Below are 21757 nucleotides of genomic sequence, written 5' to 3' on the forward strand. Positions count from 1 at the left end.
GCAGCGTCACTTCTTTAAATATCACCCCGGATCTGTTTCTCCTGACAGCAGAGAGGAATTTAAAAGGTTCCTTCAGTGTTTTTCTACCTGAGAAAATGTAGTTTTGAGTCATAACTCAGGCCTTTAAACGGCAAGATGATCAGATTGTTTTCATTCATTTTAATGAGTTATTAATCATAAGAAGCCAAACTATTTGTTGAGGAGTGGACGGTATAAAAGGTTCAGTGAGTACACCGGTATTCATTTGACTGCACCGTGCCGACCTGTAGCGCCTCGAGATGAACGGATCGATCTGTTGCAGATCAAAATGGAGCGATTCTCAGCCGATCGCTCACATTTACACACGTGTGCCGTCGTCTTACGATAGTTTTAACCCAACGTATCCTCAACGTATCCTCAAAAGTTACTTCTAATTTTTCGTACGTGTGTCAATTTATGCTTATTACATAAATACGGCCTTTTCAAAATAAACTTCCATCTTCACAGGAAACAGAGTTATGTTTAGACAACAACACTACTCAGTTATGTTTAGAAGAAGATGGTGGTTTGTGTTAACATAACTACAGAAGTGACGTTACTTAAGGATGCAAGTTACCTGACAAATAACCGACTTCTCGTTTCAAACGAGGAACCGACATCGTTCTCCTGGAGGAAGGATTGGTGTTTGCCATCCAATAATGAAATAATAATTAAAGCAAGCAATTAAATAAAGACACAATCATTCATTTTCTATTTTGAATTGCGTGTTTCCATGAATACAGATGACCATAACCAAGTCAAAATATAACGTTTAGAATTTCACATTGACTTTGGGACGGTTGCAGTTTCCATAGCAGTGCTCTGCCCTTCAGAAGCATTCATATTTATTTAATCAATTACTCATCATTACAACAAACTGGTACCATCATAGCCTCCTTGGATGCAGAAAAAGCCTTCGACAGAGTAAACTGGACATTTCTCACAAGCACATTACAAAGATTTGGCTTTGGGGAATCATTTATTAACTGGGTTAAAATTCTATATACTTCACCGTCAGCCACTGTCATCACTAATGGACAAACCTCACAAAGCTTCACACTGCACAGGGGGACTCGGCAAGGATGCCCACTCTCTCCCTCACTTTGCACCATTTTCATTGAACCGTTAGCTGCAGCTATTCGTCAGAACATCGACATAAAAGGAATTCAAACACTCAACACCCATCACAAGATCAGTCTCTATGCAGATGATATATTGCTCTTCCTACAAAACCCCTACTCATCACTACAGGAAACTATTAAAGTCATGGAATCATTCTCTAATATCTCCGACTACTCCATTAACTGGAGTAAATCATCCATCCTTCCATTAGATAGTAACAGTTGGGATGGGGCAGCCCATACACCACCTATCCCTTTCTGCACAGGTGCCATCACGTATTTGGGAAAACATATTTCCCGCAGGCTGTCAGAGCTGTTCACACTCAACTTCACTCCATTACTTAAAACAACAAATGACGACCTCCTCCGCTGGATGAACCGACCATTATCACTCATGGGCAGAATAGCTACAGTTAAAATGACAATACTTCCAATTCACAATGATACCATCTCAACCCACCCACTCCTGGTTCAAGTCGCTTGACTCAATCGTTACTCAATTCTACTGGAAAAATAAAACACCAAGAATTCAACTGGCCACTCTACAAAAACCAAAAACACAAGGAGGACTTGAAGCTCCACATTTCTTTCACTACTCTCTAGCAAATAAACTTCAGTACATTCTTAAATGGATCCACAGCCAATCAGACAACACATGGTTAGATATAGAACAGACAGTTTGTAAGGACATTCAGATTTCTGACTTACCATTTTTCAGTCAATCTATCAAACGCCATCCTTGTTTCAATATACTAACAACAGCAGAAACTCTGACAGCCTGGTGGAAATCCCACAAAATCACGAACATTACTTTGGCACCTTCAAATTTCACTCCCATCTGGAACAATCCTGATTTTCTAAGTCACAAGACACATCTAAATCTCCACACATGGTCCGCTAAAGGCATCACTCATCTGAAACACATCTTCAATAATAACACCATGGTTTCATTCCCTCACTTGGTTCAGAAGTACGGCATCAGGAGCAATCAATGTTTGGAATATCTGCAACTCAAATCATCCGTTCAATCCAAACTTAACATTAAGGCCACTAACCTAGAATTACCCCCCTCAACCTCAGAATTAATTAATATCCCCTCTTCAAAAAAGTTAATCTCAAAAATATGTAGAGTAATATCACAGTCTGACAAAACATCATCCATACCATCAAGAAAATGGGAATCGGACCCATCCATCACTCCTGATGCTGATTTCTGGACCCAAATCTGCAATAACATCTACTTCATGACTAAAAATGCCAATTTACAACTAATACAGTATAAAATACTTCACAGAATTCATTACACCGGGCAAAACATGTTTCAAATGGGATTCACGTCAGATATCTGTCCACATTGCACTCAAAACAGCCCGGACAGCTTTGTTCACGCCACCTGGCACTGCACACCAGTTCATCACTTTTGTGAAGAAATAAGTGAGTCACTGTCTGTCTTCCTGGGCTGCCTCGTCCCTTTGTCCCCTTCACTGTGCTTACTAGGAGACATCTCAACAATACATCTGAGTAAAACAAACCGCAAATTACTATTATTAAATTTATTTTAAAAAAAAAGAAGCATTCATATTGACATGTTTATAAATACTAATATACTGTGTGGTGTATAGCGCTAACATCCGCGCTTTAAACTTATAACGTGATGTAAGATTTGAGGCCCGACCATCAATGAGAGACGCTTTACTTCAGTCCCTCGAAACATGTGAACGCCTCTTCTGTTACCATGAGGAAGGTTTGATTTGAGGGTTTTATAGAGACATCCCACTCTACAGCGGAACAGAGGGATGAAGACGAGAACAGAGGGATGAAGACGAGGAGAACAGAGGGAGGAAGACAAGAACGAGGGGGGCGAGAGAGCATGCACAGACAGAGGGAGAGAGAGAGAGAGATTATGATTCCAGCAGTGGACGGCATTTGTCTTCATTTGGTGTGACTGCCTTCATGCGTTATTATTAGTGGCTGTCGGGGCGAGAGAGTGAGAGAGAGAGAGAGCGAGCGAGAGAGAAAGAGAGAGAGAGAGAGAGAGAGAGAGAGAGAGAGAGAGGGGAGTGAAGGAAATGAAGTGCGGGAAAAGAGAGAGAAAGACAGAAAAATGGAGTGATGGAAGAGAGAGCAAGCTTTGGTTTTCCAGCAAAGGGCAGCGAAGGAATCAGCCACTGAAACACACACACACACGCACGCACGCACACACACGCACGCACACACACACACACAGGCTGTTACATTGGAGGCGGTCCAGGACATGACATCTATTTTAAATATTTGTCCTGCTCACGGGGAGATGGAGGAAGGTCAATGGTCTCCACACACACACACACACACACACACACACACACACACACACACACACACACACACACACACACACACACACACACACACACACACACACACACACACACACACACACACACACACACACACACACACACACATCAAACTGCCTCAGCTGACATCGGCAGAGTTTTTTTTTTCCGTCTTGAGCCAATTTCTGTAACTTCCAGCTTCCCATTCGGCAAATGCTGCAAATCGGTGCCTCAAAAATCAATTAATTAGACCGGCCACTGAATCCGGAGTGAATTTTGCAGCAGCAGTTTTACTTTGGAGAACGAAATTATGTAATTTGTTGAGTCAAACTCAAAAGTGGGCGAAAGGAGCTGCAGACTTTCACATCAAAAAACCCGTTAAACTGCGGTCAAATCTGCAAATCTGTGCCCTTGACTTACAGCTAAATATCTTGGAAGCATTGAGGTTTTTGGAAGAATGGCGTGAAGGAGAGATCAAAACAGGAAACGCTTTAGTTTTAGTCGTATTGTTGGAGCAGAGCAGGAGTTTCTGGATCGACTTCACCTGCAGAACTAGAAACTGCAGCAACACTTGTATCTTATAAAACAACTTTACTGTAAGAACAATGCGTGTAATCACAAAACAGGCACGTTTGCAGACAGTTATGCAGCCTGCTAGCATGTTAGCGGCTGTGGTCTCACTCACGCATCACATTTAACATAAAAGGAACGCTTACAAATCAAAGTTTTACTAGATTATGGGTCAATAATAGTCTTTGTCGAACTGGAGAGCATTTATGCTTTTGTTCATTTCCAGTTTCTGTGTGAACGTCTCAGTAGTTGAGCAGAACTGCTGCAGTGAAGACAACAAGGTTGTTGCGGCTAGCTTTTTTCTCCTGCTTCCAGTCTTTATGCTAAGCTAGGCTAACCGACTCTATTCCTGACACGAGCCTATCTGAAGATCTCACTCTACCAAAAGGAAGTACATGTGTCTTGAATCAGCCTCATTACGGTGAAACCAGCAGAGCGTCTCCAGTTTAAAGACGATCCACTCGACCAATGAGATCCGCACTTCCTCGTTTAGAAACGTTTAGTCGGCTAAAACTGTGTCTTTCTTGACCTTCTCTCCTGATCTCATTTCCAGTTTAACAAATGAACTCATATTGACGTTCAGTTTCTTTTTCTCTGTGTGTGCTCCACTTATGAATCCATAAACCAGCAGCTCTGTTTCCTCCCCATTACTGATTTCTCTGTATATTCTGCTTCAGATAAAGTGCTCCCAGACTGGAAATGATTTCCTTTTCTTCTCTTGTTTTATTCTGAAACCTCATTAGGACCATTCTTTCCCTCTCGTTCTTCATCCCTTTTGGCTTCTTCCTTCTTTCCTTCATTTGTTTTTTTGGACAAGCAACTCCCATTCAATCAACTAAACCCTCCTCTCTTCTTCGATTTCACTTCCCTCCCCGCTGCTCATGATGTTATTCTCATTTTGTTTCTTCTTCTAATACAAACTTTTATGCACTCAGGCATACAAATGTAGAATCATATACACAGATGTTTTCAGATGCACATACACGCACAGAATCACAGGTATACATGTGAGTAACGTCAAAATAACACACACACACACACACATACACACACTGGTACAATTGCTGCTTCACTCTTGTAGCTCGCCTCTCTTAACCAGCTGATTTGGTGCTGAGGCACGTACAGGAGTAGAAAACAAACGCCCCCAGCAGCATCGGCGGCGGCGGCGGAGCGAGAGGTTATGTTTGACACGCCGCTAACTCTCACGGTAAAAATGTAAAGAGGCTTTGCTTTACAGCGGGCGTCCGACACCTGGAGCATACGAGAGACACCAACAGCAGGAGAGCAAACACCTCCCCGCCGCAGTAAACCCCACCCGCCTGGTGCTCCGTGTAGAGCAAAACAAACACTGCTAGAAGCAGGTGGGAGCTCTGTCTGATCCCGAGCTGGTGCATCAGGTATCCATGTTTTTATGTAGAGAAATACTCAAAGGCTGGAAGAGTTCGATGGTGGTCAGGTCAGTGTGATCACAGGAACATTTATTTATATTCTTGCTTTTATTTGAACTTAAAAAAACATGACGACTCACAAGAGTCAATGCTTTATTTATTACCAACAAAACCAGACCAACAGAACCAGACCAACAAAACCCAGACCCAACAAAACCAGACCCAACAAAACCCAGACCCAACAAAACCCAGACCCAACAGAACCCAGACCCAACAAAACCAGACCCAACAGAACCAGACCCAACAAAACCAGACCCAACAAAACCAGACCCAACAAAACCAGACCCAACAAAACCCAGACCCAACAAAACCCAGACCCAACAAAACCAGACCCAACAAAACCAGACCCAACCAAACCCAGACCCAACAAAACCCAGACCCAACAAAACCAGACCCAACAGAACCAGACCCAATAAAACCAGACCCAACAAAACCCAGACCCAACAGAACCAGACCTAACAGAACCAGACCCAACAAAACCCAGACCCAACAGAACCAGACCCAACAAAACCAGACCCAACAAAACCCAGACCCAACAAACCCAGACCCAACAAACCCAGACCCAACAAAACCCAGACCCAACAAAACCCAGACCCAACAGAACCAGACTCAACAAAACCCAGACCCAACAAAACCCAGACCCAACAGAACCAGACCCAACAAAACCCAGACCCAACAAAACCAGACCCAACAAAACCAGACCCAACAAAACCAGACCCAACAAAACCAGACCCAACAAAACCCAGACCCAAAAAAACCAGACCCAACAAAACCCAGACCCAACAAAACCAGACCCAACAAAACCCAGACCCAACAAAACCAGACCCAACAAAACCAGACCCAACAAAACCCAGACCCAACAGAACCAGACCCAACAAAACCAGACCCAACAGAACCAGACCCAACAAAACCAGACCCAACAAAACCCAGACCCAACAAAACAAGACCCAACAGAACCAGACCCAACAAAACCAGACCCAACAAAACCCAGACCCAACAGAACCAGACCTAACAGAACCAGACCCAACAAAACCCAGACCCAACAGAACCAGACCCAACAAAACCAGACCCAACAAAACCCAGACCCAACAAACCCAGACCCAACAAAACCCAGACCCAACAAAACCCAGACCCAACAGAACCAGACCCAACAAAACCCAGACCTAGGGCTGGGCGATAAATCGATTTAATCGATTAATTCGAATGTGTGCTTTAAGGCGATGTGTTTTATTGAAAATCGAGAAAATCGCCCCCACCCCTCCCCCCCGTTGGGTTCCCGTAGTAGAGTGCGCGCGCATTGTTTACAAACTAAAACAATGTCACCGCCGCCGCCGCCGCCACCTCACAACAACAACCCAGCATTTTGGAGACATTCACCAACTGTACTCCGCATGAGAAGAAGAGTGCCCGGTGGAAAGCCATCACGGATGCAGTCGCGATGTATATCGCAAAAGATATGGTGCCCATATACACCGTGGAAAAGCCGGGGTTTATTCACCGTCTCAAAGCTTTGGACCCCAGGTACGTGCTACCAAGCCGTAAACATTTTTCTGACGTTGCCTTGCCTCGGCTGTACAATAGTACACGCCAAAGGATCTCTGCGGAGCTGGAGGGGATGTCATTCTACTCCGCAACAACTGACCTGTGGTCCAGCAGGTTGACCCAGACACCGATCCACTTGACTGGTGGAAGCGTCACCAACTTAACTTTCCAAGGCTAAGTACTTTAGCAAAGAAATACCTCTCTGTGCCAGCTACAAGTGCCCCCTCTGAGAGGCTTTTCAGTGTGTGGGGGGGGGGCATTGTTACATGCCACCGTGCATGCCTGAAGCCAGAGGTAGTAGACAGGCTTGTCTTCCTGGCAAAAAATATTTAGAAAAAACATGCACTACTGTTTAATACTGTTGGTTATGTTGTGAATGCACTTGATTTTGTTTACATGCACTTATTTACTGTGCAAAATATGTTATGTTGATGTTAGATCAGATGTTGCACTTTTGAAAATGTGAATGTTAAAGGGTCATATACATTTTATTTCATGCTGTGTTTGTATCAGTGTATTCAGTTAGAAAAGCTTGCTGTAAAAAGTTACATTTGCACAGTTGTTTACAATGGAAGGCTACTATTTAATGCCATTTAATGTTATGTTTAATTTAATTTTATATTTAAATGATTCAGGCAAACAAAAGAGTGACCAAATACTTTTTGTATACTACAGGCACCTTTCTACAATGTTCAGGTTTTGTTTGCACTTTATTTTTATCAACCTACTTGGGAAAATCATCACAAAATAAAAGAAAAAAATGTTTTCAACAGCTTCTGTCATCTGCAAAAAATTTTGGGGGAAAAAAATCGATTTAAATCGTGAATCGGATTTTTTGTAAAAAAATCGGAGATTTTTTTTTTAGGCCATATCGCCCAGCCCTACCCAGACCCAACAAAACCCAGACCCAACAGAACCAGACCCAACAGAACCAGACCCAACAAAACCAGACCCAACAAGACAAAACCAGTCAAGACCAGAACAGGCCAGCCCGCATCCTAAACTAAAACCCAGACCACACCAGACCAGGCCAGACTAATTGTAACTGAACCAAGCCATAAGAGTTCAGAGAAACCAGATCAAACTAAACTAAAACAAAACCACAAATCAAACCAGACCAGCCTGTTTGGAACACACACACACTCTGGAACCAGAACTGTACCACACACACACACACACACACACATTAAACAGATCGGTGATGGGAGTGAAACCATAACCTTCCCCTCCCTACCCACAATCCCTCTGGGGACTGCCCTCGCCAGCTGCTGCTGCTGCCTCCCTGACTGAAAACCTCGACACACTCAAAAAAACACGGGGAGAGAGAATACAAGGAAGAGAGGATGAGAGAGCGAGAGAGCGGGTGAGCCAAAACCATGGAGGCGTTTCCCGTTTGATTAGAGCAGATTGCTCTGTTGGATTGTAGTGATTATGGAGGGTGACAGAGCCAGGTGACTGAGACATGCCAGCCGTCTCACTCACACACACACACACACACACACACACACACGCGCACACGTGTGTTCATGACACTGTAACACACCCCCTCTGCAGGCGTGTTAATGTGAACACGACACATGTGTTTCACATCCTGTCTGCCATCCAACCTGCGTTCTCAGTGGGGTTTGTTTTTTGGGGATTTTGTGACACCGGCATGAAAGCGCCACACAAACAAGGAAGACATGACGCAACACAAAAGCAATCAGCACGAGAAGATAAGTGAATCAAAAGAGAGGGAAACGCGTGAGGAAGGAGCAGAACATAAGACAGCAGGATGCTACGTACTCATGTAGCTGACTGTCCAATTATTGATTCCAATTTTTACAAGGTTCATATAAATGTATTATTAACATTACAATGTATTTAGTTGTTACTTATTCTTATTTCCATTATTAGCCCGCAAGCAGGTTTAGTTTTTGGTTTGTTTTGTTTAATTTGTATCAAACTCTCAGATTCTTTGGTTTGTTTTCTTATTCTTTGATGAAATATTTACTGATTTAAATAAACTTTTCTTACGTTAAACTTTAGATTTCTTCAGTCTAAATTCTTTATAAACTCTGACGCGTCAAACTGCTTAAAGAGACAGTTCGCCCCAAAATAAAAATCCACATTTTGGATCGCACCTGGAGAGTTAAGTAACATGACACTGTTAATGACAAGGTCTGTGGATGATCTTGATTAACCGGGTCATGATTTCAGGGTTAAATATATTCAAATATATTTTCTGTGTGTTTTGAGCCCCACAAGCTGAGCGCCATTTACTTCCATTATACTGGAAATACAAACGCTGTGTGAGAACAGCCTGGATCTATAAATGACACTACAGGTTAGAGATAAAATATGTGCTTTCGGACTTTGAGGTGTACTGTCCCTTTAAATAGTAACTTAACGTGATGCTGTTGGGCTCCTTTGCATCTGTAACCACACCTACCAGTGATGTCACCGCGTCCTGGAATACACAGCAAAGTGAGGAGTTACCACCAGAGGTCAGAGAAGAAAAGATACTCTTTTAAGATATTTTCTTTAACGGAAAAAAGCCTTTATGACGCATGTTTATATTCTGGAAAGTAAAGTTTACATATTTCTGTTATCTTTATCTATTTATGTAATTACAGTGCGTCTTAACACGTTGGATTAAGGGTTTAAATCATCAAAACTATTAGATGAAACAATAACATGCAAATCTAAATAAATATCAGAAAGCAAACAAGCAAAAAACTAAAAAATATGTAATTAAATTGCTTTAAAATTATACAACACGTACCGAAATGATACAATGAAACAGAAGGAAACGAAAGACGCTCCAAGAAAAGACACAGTGGTTAACTTTCATCTGTCTCAGGCGCCATTCAAAAGAAACAAAACCATGAAACACAATCACAACGTGAGCAGGTAATCACACATCTACACCTTCAGACAATCTCCACTCTGTCTCCACGGACACACGTTCACCTCCTTAAACCTGCGCGTGTTGCTGCGAAGGTCAGCAGGTCGTGTTTCTGTTATTTTGTCCACCTGATGGTAAAAAAAAAAACACCACGAACTAGAGGAGGCGTACAGCTACTGAACAACAGCATTTAGCTAAACCACACATTATAAAAAAGGAGGGAAAGAGGGATGAAAGGGATAAAAGAAAAGAAGGAGAGAGAGGAAGTGGAGAGGAAATGACAAAATAAAAGCGTCTTGAGAGAGAAAGAGAGAAAAAAAGAGAAAATCCCGTCTTCTCTGTGACAGTAAAACCATTAATCCACATGCTCACAACCTTATAATGAAATTATTCGACAGAATCCGCTTTCACTCTCTGTGTGTGTGTGTGTGTGTGTGTGTGTGTGTGTGTGTGTGTGTGTGTGTGTGTGTGTGCGCAGATTAATTTGGCGGGGGGTGAGAGGATTCACTCTATCCTGCGTCTGGAGAGGAGGGAAGGTTTTACATCTCAACCCTCCCTGTTCAGCACAGCGAAACACCAAAGACGACACACACACACACACACACACACACACACACACACACACACACACACACACACACACACACACACTCTCTCTCTACTTGGAGGAATGAGTAAATGTGTGAAGACACATCAATAAATATGCAATTACACACACGGCGGTGTGCACACGCACTTGCAGTCATAAACAAACACACACACACACACACACACACACACACAGAGAACAAAGCGGCAGAAGGACGGAGATGTAATCTGATCGTCTTTTCATTGTTGCCGTTTGTTGAATTGTCACTTTGTCTTTCCAGTGATCCTCCGTTTCCTCTGATCTCACACACAGAATACAAACACAAGTATTCACTTCATTCATCTGTGTTCTATCTCTCTGGTGTGAATCCACGTCGGACCAAATCTGAAAACACCGCTCACATGTGGAAACGATATACGTGTCCGTGCACAGGAATCCATAATAAATCAGGCCGTTCTCATCCGGCATTCAGAGCTATGCCGACACGTAGATAAACGTATGTAATCATGAACGACGACGTATGAAAACCATAAAAACACACAAACTACAACACCTCTCTGAACCTGCAGACGGCTGTTTGTTCCTCATGTGAAACGTTGATTTATTTGTCACCTCACTTCCGTACGTCAGTATATTTGAACTCAAGACATTTTCCCAAACCTAACTCAGCTCTTTCCCGTGAAGACGGTTTAGTTTTAAAAGACTGTATTCATGTCACGGGTTGCCCGACTCTCGTAGGGAAACGCACGAAAAACGTGTTTTCTTCTGGATTACGGTCGCAGATTGAAACATGTGGTTGAAGGTGTAATTTGAAACTGAAGTTCTTGTGTCCATCTGATGAATGTTATCCAGTTTTTACTTCTCCACCAACTCCTGAGAGAAAGATCAGCCTCGTTATGTTTCACTCTCTTCACAAAACAGCTGCTGGAAACAAGAGACTGAACCAAAACAACGAGCTGAAAGAAGCTAAAAAAGCTCCATAACTACGTCACTGGAACTCATATTCATTTGTTTCATTGTAAATATTAAATCATGTGTAAGTGCTGCTTTAAAATGGGACAAAATATTCCTGTGAATAATGTGTTCTGTGTCTTTTTGAGTTTCTTACTGTTTTAGGAGTTTGGAGAATTATTTATATTATGTCACATAACATAAATGAATCCTTGTTTCACATTATTTTATCATTGACACCTGATTACTTCACTCTCTCTGACCTTCACTCTTCCTCATCCTCTCTCTCTCCGGCCTGTTGAAATTCAGTCTCTCTCTCTCTCTCTCTCTCTCTCTCTCTCATATCAGCATCAGGGGGTCAAAGTTCACAGCAATCCGCCTGCCTCGGCGTTCCTCCCACCGGACCGCTTGATTGACAGCAATCAGGACTAACCTCCCCCCCCCCCCACCCCCTTCCTCCTCCACCTGTCAAGACAAAGTGGCTGCTCATGTGTATGTGTGTGTGTGTGTGTGTGTGTGGACCACTTCCTCTGTCATTTTTAATTATCCAAATGATATTCAGCTTCAGCAGAACCCCCCCCCCCCCTACCCACACACACGCTCGAAATACAACCTCCCATAATCCCCCAGTCCAGCCTCCCAACAGCTGCTGTCAGGAGAGCACCGTCGCGCCGCCATTAGCATAAGAGCGTGTTTGTTTAAAGAGGCCGTCCCGCCTTTAAAATCAAACAATTAGAGATGCAGACAAGCTTCGGCCTATTGACTGCATAAATAATAAGACCCTGAACTCCTCTTTCTTCTCTTTCTTCGTCTTTTCACCTTCGTTCTTTTTTTTCTTCGCTCTCTGGACGTTTCATTTATTGGTTGAGACCTCTTCCCTCTTCCTCTCTTTCTCTCTCTGCAGTTATTCCCTCAGCTGATGAACCTGCCGGACCTCACAGGAAGTGAGGAGAGGGGGGTTGTGGGTAATCAGGAATGCGAGGCTCGACGCTCACCGCCGTGACCTTTAGTCTCGCCGCCGCCGGGTCACGCCGGGCCTCTGGAGTCATCTGTGCATGCAGGCTGGTTGAAAACCCCGCCTGAAACCCACGGGGTGTGCGTGCGTGTGTGTGTGTGTGCGTGTGTGTGTGTGTGTGGTAATGTGTTCGCTTTTGAATATGCAGGTCTTAAAAATTCATCTCAAGGCCTGCAGTTCAACACTCAGAGGGGGAACTACATCTGAAACACTGCGTCTGCGTGTGTTTTGTGTCGCAATTTCACAGCAATAAATAATCAGAATCAGACTTCACTCAACATATTTCATGCATGCTTTGATACATTCATTAAAATATAAATAATTTTTCATTGTGATAGTTGCCGTTAACTACGTTAAATGTTTGTTCTGTGGGCTTCGTGTCCAGTCCAGCAGCTGGTAATGATGAGCGTGTGCTGTTTAGCGGTTTAGTTGCATCCATTCATCCATACAGATCAACGTCATGTACTTTAAAATTTTCATGCGTCATTTCACGCCACTGATTAACGTTGTGAAACGGCTTTTTATGTGTCATTAAAGAATAAACATGTTTAAGAAAAAAAAACAAAAAAACACTAAAGTAGGTCTAGAAAAAACAGCATGGAAGGGCTCTAAAGAAGTAACATCTGCACGTAAACAACATAAAATAAGTACAAAAACACATTGGAAAAGGTCTCTCACGGAACTTTAAAGTCACCAACATGTTTGGTTTCACGGACACCGGTCTCCCTGTTTTTCCTAAACTTAACAAATTGGTCTTGTTGCCTAAATCTCACTCTCGTTTTGTAACGTCGTCCCAAAAAAATGTCGTTCCAAGCGACAGGAAATAAATGGACCATTCTTGTCCCTGCATTTCGTTTTAAGAACTGCCGTGAGACTGTTGGACTCAATATGAATGGTGAATCATGACTTCCTCATTATTTAATGCTCTGAGTGTCTTTTTCTTTATTTAAATGTTTAAAAGAAAAAGTTATTATAATGATAATATAAGACAGAACAAAGACTGCTGAATTTCAGGTGTCTGAGCTTCCGTGACTGCACCAGCAGAATGACCTTTAACGGTCCCTGCTTGTAACAACACAATAAAGACGAGTAAAGTCTTTGCGGCTTGTTTTTATAGACATGAACTGAAAGCAACACAAACCAAAGTAGATCAGCTGAGACATTCACAACCTGCACATTTATAACCAGGTGTCTTTCAGTGACTTCCTGCTTCTCCTCACCTTTTCCACTTCCTCTCCAGTAATAACCCCCCCCCCCCCCCCTCACATCTCCACGTCAAATTCTCTACCTACGGTGACACTCATTGGTCGACAGCTTGATTGACGGGCTGACAGGAAGCGGTGTCGTGTCTGCTGTCGTCTTTAATTTGCCGCTCATCGGCGTGACAGCGCGCGGGCGCCTCACATCTGTCTGCGAGGCGCTCGGTTAACAGCTGCAGGTGAAGGACTCAAACGCTCCGCTCGCATCAAACTGGACCGTTTGCTTTTTTCTGGAAATTCACATGTTTTTTTATTCAACATGTAACCTTTAAACTGGGACTGATTTGATTTGAAGAACACAGCTGACACTTTAAAGGATTTAAAGCAGCTGAGAGCGGTTTTATAGCAAATCAGCAAATATTTTCACAATTCAAGTATTTTTCTTCGTCTTATTTTGCGTCCAAATCTTTGATCAAAGTGAAGAGAGACAGAGAACAACAAGCAAAAATGTCTCGACGCTGAAATCTATGAAGAGCCACCAGAATGAAAAACAAAGTATTTATAGTCTCTGAAATAATTCAGATGAATTGTGAAAGTTAAAGCAAAACCGTACTGATAAAATACTGTCATGCACTTTGTAAAGTCCACGTTCCCTCAGCTCTTATCACAACATGTTGTTTTAATAAATCCTTTATCAGACTGCGAGGCTGGTTTGTTAGTTCTTACACCTGCAGTTCTAGAAATATGATTATAGATGTGAAGCTCAATCGAAATATGTTTTTTGAATGAACATGTACAGTACTGCGTGCATGTGTGGTCAAATATGTGTGTGTGTGTGTGTGTGATCCATAACCTTCGTGTCATGAGTGAGTAATGCTGTAATGTGTGTGTGCGTGTGTTTGTGTGTGTGTTACGGATGAGAGCCTCTGAACAGCAGTGGAGATGCTTTCCATAAACCATCTATTAAAGCAGGGCGAGGCCCGTCAGCTGCCATCACTCTGACTCTGTGTGTGTGTGTGTGCGTGTGTGTGTGTGTGTGTGTGTGTGTGTGTGTGTGTGTGTGTGTTCAGTAGGGCGGGGGGTCGGCACTCGATACCGTTAAACCCAGTGACATGTAATGTTTCTCTGGTCAGACAATATCTGCATTTGATCCATTTGTAGAAACAAATAAATCTGTATGATTTTGCTGACAGCCAATCACCACAGGCGTTCTTAGATTTAATTCTTAGACGCGTGATTGGTCCACTGCAGCTGCAAGTCACAGTCTGTGGTGAAGTCGAGCGACGCAATTTTTATGGAGGTGGAGTCGGCTGAGACGCCACCGAAACACTGGACAGTGTGTCTACAGTAACATATGTGATGGTGGATTCTTACACAATCAAGAGAAGCAGAAAAAAAGAAAGATAGCATGAAGTACTCTGTACAGTATCACTTTAAAGGTACGAGTAGTGTTACTGGTATTAAACAATACCCAGCTCTATTTTTCTGACACCTGGAACTGCAAAGAGCGTCAATTATGAATTGTTAAACCATAAAAGGTTTATGTCTGTAAAACGAGTCAAGAAAAGGGTCGAAGGGTCATTTCAAGTAAAGTCAAGTATTTATGCCCGAACTTAAACTGAAACATACCTTTACCCTAAAAGCAAACCTCTTCACACATCAAACAAAACATAAAACGTCCAAACTTTAATTTCCCAAAAAAGTTTCATAAATATCTCGACTTCCTCAAATCATATTTCTGCATTGTGGAAAAGTAAATGTGTCCACTTAAAAAAAAAAGTAGAGACGAGGCGCTAAATCGTGAGCACGGTTCAAAGGCTAAGCTACGATCATGGGGGACACGGTGCAGGGAAATGGGCGTGGCTTCTGCTGTCGTTGAGCCAAAGGGGAGGAGCAAACAAAGTTCAAATCCTACTTACTGTCCCTTTACAGTATATTTTGATGCTAATACTTTTGTATTTTTACGCAAGTGACAGCGTTTTTCTACACTGTTGTATTACTGCTTTTACTTAAGTAAAGACCGTTAAAAAAGCCTGTTGCCTCTCTCGTTCTCTCCATTATCGCCCCACGTGTCTTTCCCTCTCTTCTCGTCTCCTTGCCACCTTGTCTCCTTCTCTCGCTGCAGATCGACAGGTCGTCCTTCGGCAAGCTGTGTGTTTGATTCTCACACAACACAACAAACAGGCTGTGTGTGTTTTAACAGGTGTGCCCCCCCCCCCCCCTCTAGATGCCAGGTGCTCAGCCAGCCCGTCACAAACACACAAAGAGAATCTCACACACTTTCTTCCTCTTTGTCTTCACTCTCTGACTTTGCTTTTAAACACACGCGGCATCTTTCTCTTCATCAATCACTCTCTAATTGTTCTCACTGTTTGGACCGACACAGTTTACTTCATCACACCTCCTCGGTGTAATTAGCGTCTGTCTGTCCGCCGCCTCTTCAGCTTCAAACGCCACATGGTGGTTTTTTTAAACACCAAACATCAATCTGCTCTTTAAAGTCCCCCTACCCAAAACACCAACACTTTCACTTCATCAGCAACAACTAAACTTTCATCTACTTCCTGTCCTGCTCAACTTAAAGGTGCAGTACGCTGATTTGTTGAAGGTGAGTATTTATTGACAAAGTCACGGTGTGAGTTTAATCCAGGCCTGGGACGCGTTTAGCCTAGCTTAGCACAAAGACTGAAAGCAGAGGGAAACAGCGAGCCTAGCTCACATTCCGTGCCCCATCGTTTCCTTGATCCTGCAGCTTGAGGGACGTCACAATTACAAAAATGCATCTGAAGGAGCGAGGAGGCTTGCGAGGAGGAGCTATGAGCTATTATAAAGTGACAGAAAGACGCGTTGGCCGTGATTACGCCATTTTCTGATGCACCGCGAGTTTAATCTGTCTACTGCTTCAGCACCACGGACAGCGCCGTTGATGTATCAACACACACACACACACACACAATTAGGCTGCTGACATTCAAGAGACATGATCAGGGTCATACATTCTTACTGACCAGGAGGCAACCTCTGGTTCTGAAGAGAAGCCGATGCCGAGGGCGGGGCTACACAGTGATTGACAGGTCTCTACCAGAGACGTATACAGCATCTCTACATCACTCCAATATGGTCACTTCCTGTTCACAACAACAACAACATGGCGGCGTTGAACTGGAGGCTTCAAAACGTCCACAAACCGATGAGACGTCCAGGATTAGATACTGAATTTGATTAAATGCTGAACCTGAACCCAGACATCATTTGCTGCCTAATGAAGATAACGACGAGAGCCAAATCAAACCTCACACCGTCCCGTCAGAGACACGTCGTCCATCTTTTTTTTCTCTGCACTGATCTATATAGATGAGTAATAAAGTTCATACAAATACAAGCTTCACTCATTTACTCTCACTGACACACAAACACAGAGCAGCTGATACCTGACAGGAGAGCACACATGGAGCTTTACACACACTGTTTACCGACTCTCTCTCTCTCTCTCTCTCTTCATTAGGCGTTATCAACCTCTCTGGCCTAATCTCTCTGAAATTAGTGTCTGGTCTCTACCACCTAAGTGACTGGCTGGCATTCATTCGCGCTGCGTTTTAGCCAAATCAATCACGCCGCGCCCCGTCCGCCACGCTTTCTTAAAATGTCATCCTCAAACTTCTCACAATCAATTAAGCGGGAGATTAATGAGGCCAATTTGCCGCCAACACGTCGGCCCTCCGTCTCCGCTGAAAACACACACACATATAAATGACACACACACACACACACACATTATTTCCTGTAGGAAGTGTGTTTATCCTGACTACAAAAATTCTGCAATTTAAATCAAGACAGAGGGGACTTCCTGTTTGACGCCAAGATGAAAAAATAGTGATATAATATTTGATATTACCAGAATGTATAAATCATGAAGTATTGTCTCGATACTTTGTTCATATATTTAGTGAATTCTTCGCTGTGAGGAGAGCAGACGTAACAAGCTTTGACCTTTTCATCATTAATCTAATAATCTCTTTGACATTGATTCATCATTCTGTGGCTGCCTGAGCACTTCACTCTGTATAAAACAAACTCAAAGAGGAGAACAGACCAAAAACAGGTGAGTCATTTCTCACTTTGTATCACTATACTACGAGGGTGAAGTTTTACAAACCAAACCTTTACTTTTTCAGCCCGTTCTCACTCGCTCCTCCACGGTGGGAGTAAAGGACGAAGTCTTTTTCTTTTCTTGAGTGTTCGTTCTCTTGACTTTTTTGCATTCAGTTGACAGGAAGTGACCATATAAGGACTGAGGAGTGACGTAGAGACCTGTCAATCACTGTGTAGCCCCGCCCTAAAGCATCCCCTGCTTTATAGTCTGTTTGACTCTAAATGGACCATCATTTACTAAATGAACATCATGCTGTATTGAAGAAGACTTGAAACTAGAGATTGAGACCATAAACTCATGTAGAAACGGTTAATAAACTCAACACACAAAAACAGCAGAATATCCGGGTGATTTACTCAGAATCTATGCAGGCTATGCTTCACTTAGTCCCCACCTGGACCCCCCTGTTGGCTCGCTGTGCTGTAGTAATACATGTAATATAATAAAATGGAATATTATGCGGGAGGGCAACCGACCAAGCTGCTGTTTGACGAGTTCTGAGTGTGGACACGTTGGGTGTTTTCACTATAAAATTATTCCACTGCCAAACATGCAAAGATGCTTTTATTGTGAAGGAATGCAGTGTGTTAGTGGATCATTAGCGGTGCTGTCCTTCAATAAAAAAACGGGTCTCATCAAACCTGATATTGACATGTTGTTTGGTCAGTTTTTAATACTGCAGGGCGGAACAAAAGTATTACCTTTAAAGAGGAGCTCAATTTAAGGTACATTTCAAAACACACACACACACACACACACACACCTCTTCCAGGTGAGGGGAGGCCCACATTGTTCGTGTCACTTCCAATCTCACAACTGCCTCAATCCGCCTCGGGATCTTCCTCGTATGGTTGTCATAGTGACTCTCCAGGGATTATAACAAGGTATTATGGGATGTCTAGTGTCTGGAGCTGCAGGATCAGGACACGGTGTTAACACACAAACACACGGCAACGCTCTCTGCTCAGCGCAGCGTGAGCCAATGCGCGGCGGCTCGGCTGTTCTCGCTTGTTCCAGCCTTGTGTTAACGCTCACACACACACACACACACACACGGCTCGTGTTAACACTCACACATGACAACGTGATGTGCAGAGAGGCGGAAGGGGAGAGCGGGTTGTCACGGCGACACGCTCCCTGTCTGCAGGATTAAAGCGAGACTGATAAAGAACAAACGCAACAACAAGGAGCTGTGATGGATGTGATTCACACGCTGCACTAATGCACAGCAGCATCTTCTTCCTCCTCCTCCTCCGTCTCTTTCTTCTACTGATCCTGACGGAGGGTTCACTACGGGAACAGTGCCCTCTAGCTGTCGGCCAATCAGAGTGTTCGCACGGATCACGTTAGATGTTCAGACCAAACTCTTCACGGTTCATCTCACCGGTTATTTGTTCTGATGCGACATTGACTAAAGCTACTGTTTCCTAAACCTAACTGTTGGTTCTGTTTCCTAAACCTAACTGTTGGTTCTGTTCCCTAAACCTAACTGTTGGTTCTGTTCCCTAAACCTAACTGTTGGTTCTGTTCCCTAAACCTAACTGTTGGTTCTGTTCCCTAAACCTAACTGTTGGTTCTGTTCCCTAAACCTAACTGTTGGTTCTGTTCCCTAAACCTAACTGTTGGTGGTTTTGTTGACTAAACCTAACTGTTGGTTCTATTGTCTAAACCTAACTGTTGGTTCTATTGTCTAAACCTAACTGTTGGTTCTATTGTCTAAACCTAACTGTTGGTGGTTTTGTTGATTAAACCTAACTGTCGGTGGTTTTGTTGTCTAAACACAACTGTTGGTGGTTTTGTTGTCTAAACCCAACTGTTGGTGGTTTTGTTGTCTAAACCCAACTGTTGGTGGTTTTGTTGTCTAAACCCAACTGTTGGTGGTGTTGTTGTCTAAACCCAACTGTTGGTGGTTTTGTTGTCTAAACCCAACTGTTGGTGGTTTTGTTGATTAAACCCAACTGTTGGTGGTTTTGTTGATTAAACCTAACTGTTGGTTCTATTGTCTAAACCTAACTGTTGGTGGTGTTGTTGTCTAAACCCAACTGTTGGTGTTGTTGTCTAAACCCAACTGTTGGTGGTTTTGTTGATTAAACCTAACTGTTGGTTCTATTGTCTAAACCTAACTGTTGGTGGTGTTGTTGTCTAAACCCAACTGTTGGTGGTTTTGTTGATTAAACCTAACTGTTGGTTCTATTGTCTAAACCTAACTGTTGGTGGTTTTGTTGTCTAAACCCAACTGTTGGTGTTGTTGTCTAAACCCAACTGTTGGTGGTTTTGTTGATTAAACCTAACTGTTGGTTCTATTGTCTAAACCTAACTGTTGGTGGTGTTGTTGTCTAAACCCAACTGTTGGTGGTGTTGTCTAAACCCAACTGTTGGTGGTTTTGTTGATTAAACCTAACTGTTGGTTCTATTGTCTAAACCCAACTGTTGGTGGTGTTGTTGTCTAAACCCAACTGTTGGTGGTTTTGTTGATTAAACCTAACTGTTGGTGGTGTTGTTGTCTAAACCTAACTGTTGGTGGTTTTGTTGTCTAAACCTAACTGTTGGTGGTTTTGTTAAAGGACTGCGACTTTAAAGAGGACAAACAGGAAGGTGGAGCTGTGATCTGGCTCTTGACTGTGATATGGAGCCTCATGTACTCATCTTGTAGAGAAGAGCCTAGAACAGAAGAGCTTTGGACACCACAGCGGGTGTTACATGCATCAACACACTAATCACAGAGCTTAGCTCTCCTCCATCTCTGCCAACACGACCAACATGTGTACATCTGATCTATTTAAGGCACATAAACATGCACACACTGCTAAAAACTCTGCTTTTCAAACTGCAGCTTGTTCTGACTTCTTCATATCTGTGAGCAACTTTTCTGTCAGGATCCCTCAACACGCTAAAGGGATTAGTACAGTGTGGATTATCACAAAGCGAAGGCTCACTGAGTTCAACCAGATTATAATAATAATATTATTAATAATAATAATCAGGTGTAACCGTAACATGCAAACACACAATAATTCTAGGTTTAATAATGCACAAACATCGAACAAGATTTACAAAATCCTCTCAGAAATGTATGCACACTTACACATAGTGCATACAGTTAAACACACACACACACACACACACAGATTAGCAGCCTCTATCAGCTGTGCTATCGCGTCAGCCTGGTTGTGATGTTAAAAGCTCAGCCTTTGGGCTGTATGTTAAACAGATAAGGAGTCGAGCATGTTAGGGATTAAAACTACAAGACACACACACACATTATATACACACACAAAACCCGAGGGAGCAGCGATAACCCTGTCATTATCATACTTTCATAATTCCATTTAATAATTCATTTTAGCCGCGGCTGCAGCTGGATGTTGAGGAATAATTGAAGTCGTCTGCGGTGAAAAATCTGCGGGTGAATTATGAGGAATCGCTGCACTAATAATGTAAAAGGTACATTATGAGGAATAATTTAGCTTCAGAAAAGCTCAAAGGCAAATCAGAAGATACGATTCAGATAACAACATGGGGTAAAATACAAATCCAAAATGAAAAAATGAAAACATTAACAGACCAATGTGCTGTCCGTAGAGACTTAAGACGAGAAAGAAGAATGTTACGACCTTCATCAAACTGTTGTTTTCTGTACGGTGGCCATTTTAGGACAATCTCAGACCACTGTATATACCAGTGTGTACACATACAGTAGAGTGTATGTTAACGGTGAAAATATCAACATGATTACTGTTCGTTTCACGTTATAAAATACCTGTGAGGCCAAAAGACTTTTGCATGATCTTCAATGCAAGCTGCTCAAATAAAGTTCTCTCTCTCTGTAATCTCTCTTATATGTATTCTAAATACCTGTGATGTTAATAGTGACCAAGTAAAAAAATATGTAAATGTCTGCGGTGTATGGTCCACAAAATGAAGGAGATGTGTGTGTGTGTTCAGT

At 42.7% G+C, this 21757-nt stretch overlaps 1 protein-coding gene across 1 annotated transcript in view; it reads right to left on the minus strand.

Moving 5' to 3' along the window:
* The window catches only part of npas3 (neuronal PAS domain protein 3), a gene marked incomplete at its 5' end in the record, with an annotated part of 246393 nt that overhangs the window by 96232 nt on the left and 128404 nt on the right, over positions 1–21757 (minus strand). The window lies entirely within an intron of this gene.

Source organism: Melanostigma gelatinosum, assembly GCF_949748355.1.
Source record: "Melanostigma gelatinosum genome assembly, chromosome: 16".
Classification (NCBI taxonomy): Eukaryota; Metazoa; Chordata; class Actinopteri; order Perciformes; family Zoarcidae; genus Melanostigma; species Melanostigma gelatinosum.